We start from the raw sequence: 6,678 nt of genomic DNA on the forward strand, positions 1-6,678 counted from the left end.
TTGCTCAATGCAATCCCGCATCATGGCTATGAAAACTTTCAAATTGCTAACTATTTTTATAACGAACTTTCTCAGAAGCGTCATGATTTCATAGACACGATGTGCAATGGAAAACTTTTTGATAAAGAACCCGCTCAAGCCTTGGATTTCTTTGATCGTTTGGCTGAAACTTTACAAACTTGGGCTTTTAACAAAAATTTTGAGGATTCCAACTTGGATGCCATGGAAGAGGAAATTAAGCCACATATCTTGGTTGAAACTGTTAGTTTAGATTGTGACAGCTCCTCAGAGTCTACATGGAGTGACGAGCCTATTGATGAAACTGAGGTCCAAAGTTCTCCTCTTGTGGATTCCCCTCTTCGTGATGATCCGGGGGAGAAATGCCTCACCGCTGAAGTTGTCTCTTCTGATCTCTCATATCTTGATTCTTCCCCGGAGGAATCACTCCTTGTTCACAAGATAGACATGCTTGAAACACTGGGCGTCTACTATGAAGATCCGTTGGAAAAACCTCTCACCGCTAAGGAAGTGGAGGCCGAAGTGGCTTACTTGTATTCGTCATTGGCTAAACAAAATGCTTATGAACCAATCTTTGAAGAGTTGAAGCCCATGGAAGCTACAATTGTCCCTTCGAGTTCCCCATGCCTTGATCTTCTCACTGCTAAGGAAATGGATGCTGAGGTAGATTCCTTACACTCTTTGTTAGAAAAACAAGATGTTGAGAAGTTACCAATCATAAAACTAATTGATTTTCTTGGTGTTAATAATGTTGATTTGGCTTACAATCCTCTTTTAGTAAATTTGTCAACAAATTGAAAATTGATTTTATTTGGGCTTTGCACTTGTGGAACTTAAGTTTTTAAAACGAATTCGACAATTGCTTTACTCAAAGTACCTTATCTTGTGGCATGGTCGAATTCAATTTTTGGCAAAGAGTGTAGCATGGAGTGCTCTACTTCTTCTAATAGTTCTTAATGGCATGATATCTTTTCAAAACCATCGTGTGGATGAACATATTCTCTCTCTCTCTCTCTCTCTCTCTCTCTCTCTCTCTCTTAATGGCATATTTGTTTTTCTTTCTTGCTTCATCTTGTTTTGTTTAGTTTTGCATGCTTTGTTTAGTTATGTTTCTCTTGCTTTTAATAAAGTCTTGGAGACCCCTCACATGAAAAAGATTTCACCAATGTGTTAGTGTAAAAAGGGTTTTCATTAGTTCTTCTTGGTAATAGTCTATCGTTAATGATCCATGCTCTCCGAGATTGACACTATAGGTGGCAGCTTAGGTCTGTGGGTAAGGTTTGATATTCCTGAGAGTGCACGCTAGGTTTTATCGTATCTTACTTCGTTTTGATCACAGGGGACGCTGAACTTGATTGTTTGGCAAGGTTGAGCGATAAATTTTATTACGGGTGCTAGCATAACAAATTTTCAACGGTCTAGTATAGCCACCCATTTCTTATCCCTCCGGTAAGAAATGGGAAGAAAAGTATGACTCGTGTGATCGCGTGATGATCGGGTGGTGCATTTCATTCTGTTTTGCATGCTTTTAATTGTTCTGTGTGTTTCTCTTTATTTTCTGTCTTTTAATTTTTGGTTTAGTTTGGAACCGGATAACACATGCCGGTGTTTCTAATGTCAATTGTTTTGTGGCAAGTCGTTCTCTAAGTCTTGCAGGGTTTATGTGCTACCACACTAGCCTTGGTAGTTTGGGTCTAAAGCCGTAGTGAATGAGGCGTGCAGGAGCCCTAAGCATGGGTGTGGCTACGAGCCACGGTTGTTAGTCCGATAAAGCTTTGGATATGGCCCAGTGTGACTAGCTGTGGTTTCGAGTTGGCAGAACCGAAGGAGTAAACCCTGGAAGCATCTCATTTGGCTGGAGCAAGACATTGACATAAAATCCTCCAACTTGGTCGAGGTATTTAGGGATTGACATTCCCCTTGGACGGTACATTCGCGCACTCTTCCTCTATTCGCACTTGTTCCTAATGCCATGAGTGCATAGCATCGCTTTAAGTTGGGAGGAGGGGTTAGCTTATGTGCTATTTGTTTAAAATTTGAAAAATCCAAAAACAATAGAAATTGAAAATCCAAAAAAATGAGAAAATTGAAAAAAAAAATTTTAAAGCAATAAAAGCTTTTTACTTGCAATCCTTTCCTTTTATCATAGATTTTAGTTTTTGTTCAAGACTTATTGCATGCTCAATAGTTGTTAGTTAGCAAGATTTCGTGGCAATCCTTAGGAATTTGTGCTTCTCAATTTGCATGCTTAGCTAAAATTGAATGGGTTAAGTTTTGAGCAAGTTTTGGCCCATATCCCCATCTTTTAATAAAAATGCTTGTAGTTAAATGAATAATCGCATGTCCATCTCTAATTGTGTTTAAATGTCGATTTTCAATCATTTTGGAATCCAAAGTGCACTTAGGAAAGGATACAAGGCATTCTTTGCATGATCATACCACATATGTGTCATCTAGTCCTATTTTGCATCCTGGTCTGTTTCTCGTTCTTTGCTTTAACCTAGGTGGCCGGATGTTTGGAGGGTTGCGTGAAAATGGTTTTCAATGATTCAAGGAGATTTGGGGGTGGTGTGAATGTGATAGAAGTGGTTGGAATGCGAAAAGACGAAAAATTGATACATGATTCCATATCTTTCCTCTCTCACTACAAAAGTTAAAACCCTAAATTTTTATCTCCCTCTCCAAAAAACCCCAAAAATTGGCTCTTCAATCTCTCTCACTACTAATCTCATCTCAAATGACCCTATTCTTCAAAGAAAATAGATCAAAGAAGTGCTATGAAAGAGCAAAAGCGGATTCGAAAGAGGGTTGAATACTTTGATAAGAGAATTGGTTTGACTTATGGGCTAGCATACATTCCAGATGAGAAAAAATCCGATAGAAAGGGGGAGCTTGAGGCTCAATACCGTGAGAAGCCGGATGAGGATGGCGACTAGGTGTGATAGAGTCGGTGGTAGTAGTTTTTAGTATGCCTTTTCTAGTAGTTTTTCTTTATTTCTTCTTCGTAACTTTATTTGGTGCTTAGCCGGCGTGTGGTCATGTCTTGGGTAGTTTAGGGTCGGTAGTGGCCAATGGTAGATAAACCATGCTAGCATATGGCCACTACACTATTTTGTAGTCCCTTCTCGTTGTAACCAAGGTCATTACAAGCTGAAAAAGTCCTTAGTTGATCCTTTGCGCGCATGGATGCCCTCGTGATTGACTATCTAATATTGGCATGATAAGTTGCATAGCCTGTTTTCCCTTCGTTATCCAAATATCATCTGCTAGTTTTCAACTCTGTTGAATAAAGTGCTTTCGTTGTTGAGGCATAGTATTTCTTGTTCATTGTTGCCTGTTTGTCAAGCACTTTTCCGGTGGATATGGTTTAGTTTGAATTCGCAGGGTTTGTGTCCCGTATCCTCCCCTTGTTCGAAGACACAAACATTTTTAGCTTGCTCTTAGACTTGCTTGATACTTAGACTATTTAGTTGGATGCTGAAATTGTGAGTTGTAGAAATGAAATTAAAAGCTGAATTTTTGAACTCTTGTTAATTTACAATGTTGAGCATGTTTTAAGTTGTGATATCGGAAGAATTGCAAAGTTGCTAGTTTTTCGAATTTTCAGCGTTTTATTTGCTAGGGACTAACAAACCTCAAGTTGGGCGGTGTGATAAGCACCCGATAATGCAATATAGGGTGCGCTAGTATCTAGTTTTAGTTAATTTCATCGCTTAATTATTTGCTTCTTAATTGCTTTTGCTCGTAAGGTAGTTTGGTTTGGTTTTTGTAGAAACTTGTTCAAAGCAGGAGTTTTTAAGCTCAAGGCTGGCCCAAGATATTCAAAGTTCAAGATGACCAAGAACAGAGTCATTGGAATCCGAGCACAAAGATTCAAGGACCCGAAAGTGACCTGTCAGCTCGAGAAGGGCAAGCCAAGGATCAAGACCAAGGGCTGGACTTAATTCACTCGATAATTCCTCTATCGGTACCACGTAGTTTGTACAAGCAGTGAAGCAATCGGTATCGGCATTTGTTTAAGATTCCCATCGGTACCGAAATGATTCAACGCAGGCAGCCAAGGTTTTATTAATAAGTAATGCTACACGCACAGCAAATGTGCACAGATTTTGTGCACAGATTTTTTGTGGGGCCCATTACGGGTCCCACACAAATAATCCGAGCCGTTCATTAAATGTAAAACATTTTTTCAAGGGCCCCCGCAAAATCTGATCAATCCGATACTCATAGATGCTTGATTCAATCATTTAACTTTTCATTCGAATCTCAGGATAATGAAAAGTTAAATGATTGAATCAAACACTTATAGATATCGGATTGAGCTGATTTTTTGTGGGGGCCCTTGAAAAAATGTTTTACATTTAATGAACGGCTCGGATTATTTGTGTGGGACCCGTAGTGAGTCCCACAAAAAATCTGTGTACAAAATCTGTGCACATTTGCTGTGCGTGTAGAATTACTGTTTATTAATAATGTCGGCATCGGTACCAGCCAAAAATTTCCATCAGTACCGAAGTGTTCAAAGGGTGCCACGCAAGCCAGCCACTAATTAACCTCGGCGTAGGTAGGAATATCTACTATGCATCGGTACCGAGCATCTCATGCAACATCCATTAATTGGTTCGGTATTGATATCATCTTTTTAAGTCTATCGGTACCGAGCCCCTTAGCAACAGTGTACCATGTTTTCTATCGGTACCGAGAGCCCAAGGACCGAATCTTTTGAGCATCTTTTGGGATATTCCGTGCACAAACTTTGGGGGATATAAATATCCCGTTATGTCATTATTGCATGATTTGGACAGAAATATACCCATTTTTAGATCTAGAATAGGATTTACTTGCTTTTTGAATTGTTCTTTATTTTCGGCACTTATCTTTTAATTTCCTGCCTTAATTAGTTTAGTTTTGTTATTGTTGTCTTTATTAAAGTTGTAGTTTTTCTTCCGATCTATCATTATCTCTAGTTTATTTCAAGTCTTGTTATTTCAATATGTTAGCTAGATTTTTGCTTGCTCTTATCTCTCTAGATATGTGTGAGTAGTTTTCAAGGGTTGGGTCTTGGGGTGATTAGCACCCCGTGACTTGAGTAAAAATTGCATTTTTCACCAATAAATTTTTAATCTTTGATTTGAAAATTAATGTGTAGCACGTTTGGATTTAGTTGGCAAATCGCTTAGGTGTTAATCTCTTTGATCATGTGTAGGTAGGAACTTCGACTACCTACCACACATGATGCTTAGAGCTCTGTCGCTCGAGGCATTTGCCAAATAAATTCTAAAGCTAGCTTGATAATTAAATCATTTTATCTTCTGGTTTGGGAACCTTAATTGAGTATCCTAACCGCGTAATTGGGTGAAAAATGCGATTTAGCTCGAGCCGTAGGTGTTAGTAATCCCTAGACCTAACCTGCTTTTTACCTAGTTAATTCGCTTTTAATTTAGCTGTTTTTAATTTCCACCTCTTAAAGTAAAACACAGTTGGCTGCCTAAAAGTCGAAAGCCTTGCTTACTTCTACAAATCCGATCAAGCCGTAATAACTTTTCCCTTGGGTACGATCCCGGTCTTCCGAATTATCATGCTTCAACCGACGTATTAAGCCCTACGCTTAGGGTATTATTCCATTACATTGGACGAACGAAGTACTAACCAACTGGGGCTAGCTCAGTTAGCAAGAACTCTTACATCTCACTAGGAGGTCAGGAATCAAGTCTTTCCACATGCGTGTCGGTGTTCTTTCCTTTGTATTTGTTAGGGTTATTTCTCCCCTTTATGGGGCTTATAGTTGAATTGGACTTTTAGTGATTGTGATCCCTTTGATGAGGTTATTTGTTACGTTGGTTCAGTTGTTGGCTTGGTTTGGCTTAGTTATCGCGTGAACTCTCATACAATGGATGCAGTAGCTTGTAATTTGTACTTTAGTCTTTATACTTGATGTAATGATCTCTCCTTCCGATTGAAAAAAAAAACTTGCCAATTTGCTGGGCGACAAACAAATTAACTTTCCAATTGATGGGGCCATTTAGTGGCAGCTAGCCTCTCAATTTACGTGATAAAAAAGATTGCAAGACTTCATCATATATAAGGAAAGGGGTTGTGCTGTCCAAAGTTGTCAAGAGATTGAGAGGGGGGGAGGAAACAGTAGTGTTTTTCCCATTTTGTTGGGAAAGTCTGTGGACACAGTAAATTTATGCACATATCGTGTACATATTGCGATGTGGGGCTCATTAGGTGTTTCATACAAATGATTCGAGACGTTCATTATGTTTAAAATATTTTTTAGAGAATTTCTGCAAAAAATCAGCTCGATCCGATGCCTATAAGTATTTGATCTAATCATCTAACTTTTTATGCCACCATGTCCGAATATGTGTCCATGCCCAATGTTACTTTTTGTGCATAAGCATAAGTCAAAAACAGAAAACTAAGCTCTCTCAAAAACCAAAGACACCATTTTTAATTCCTGGAAGTTGCAGAGAAAGCAACATGACCATTTTATTCCTTTGTTCCCACCTTATATATATATAAACAGTCATTTTCAAATAAGGTGGTCCTTATTTTAGTTAAAATAAGGACCTCTCCATTTCTCCCATTTTCCATTTGAATTTTGATGATCCAAGCCGCTCAATGTGTTCAGAACATGATTTTAAGGGTATCCGC

The sequence above is a fragment of the Rhododendron vialii genome, chromosome 4a (genome assembly GCF_030253575.1).
Source record: "Rhododendron vialii isolate Sample 1 chromosome 4a, ASM3025357v1".
Lineage (NCBI taxonomy): Eukaryota > Viridiplantae > Streptophyta > Magnoliopsida > Ericales > Ericaceae > Rhododendron > Rhododendron vialii.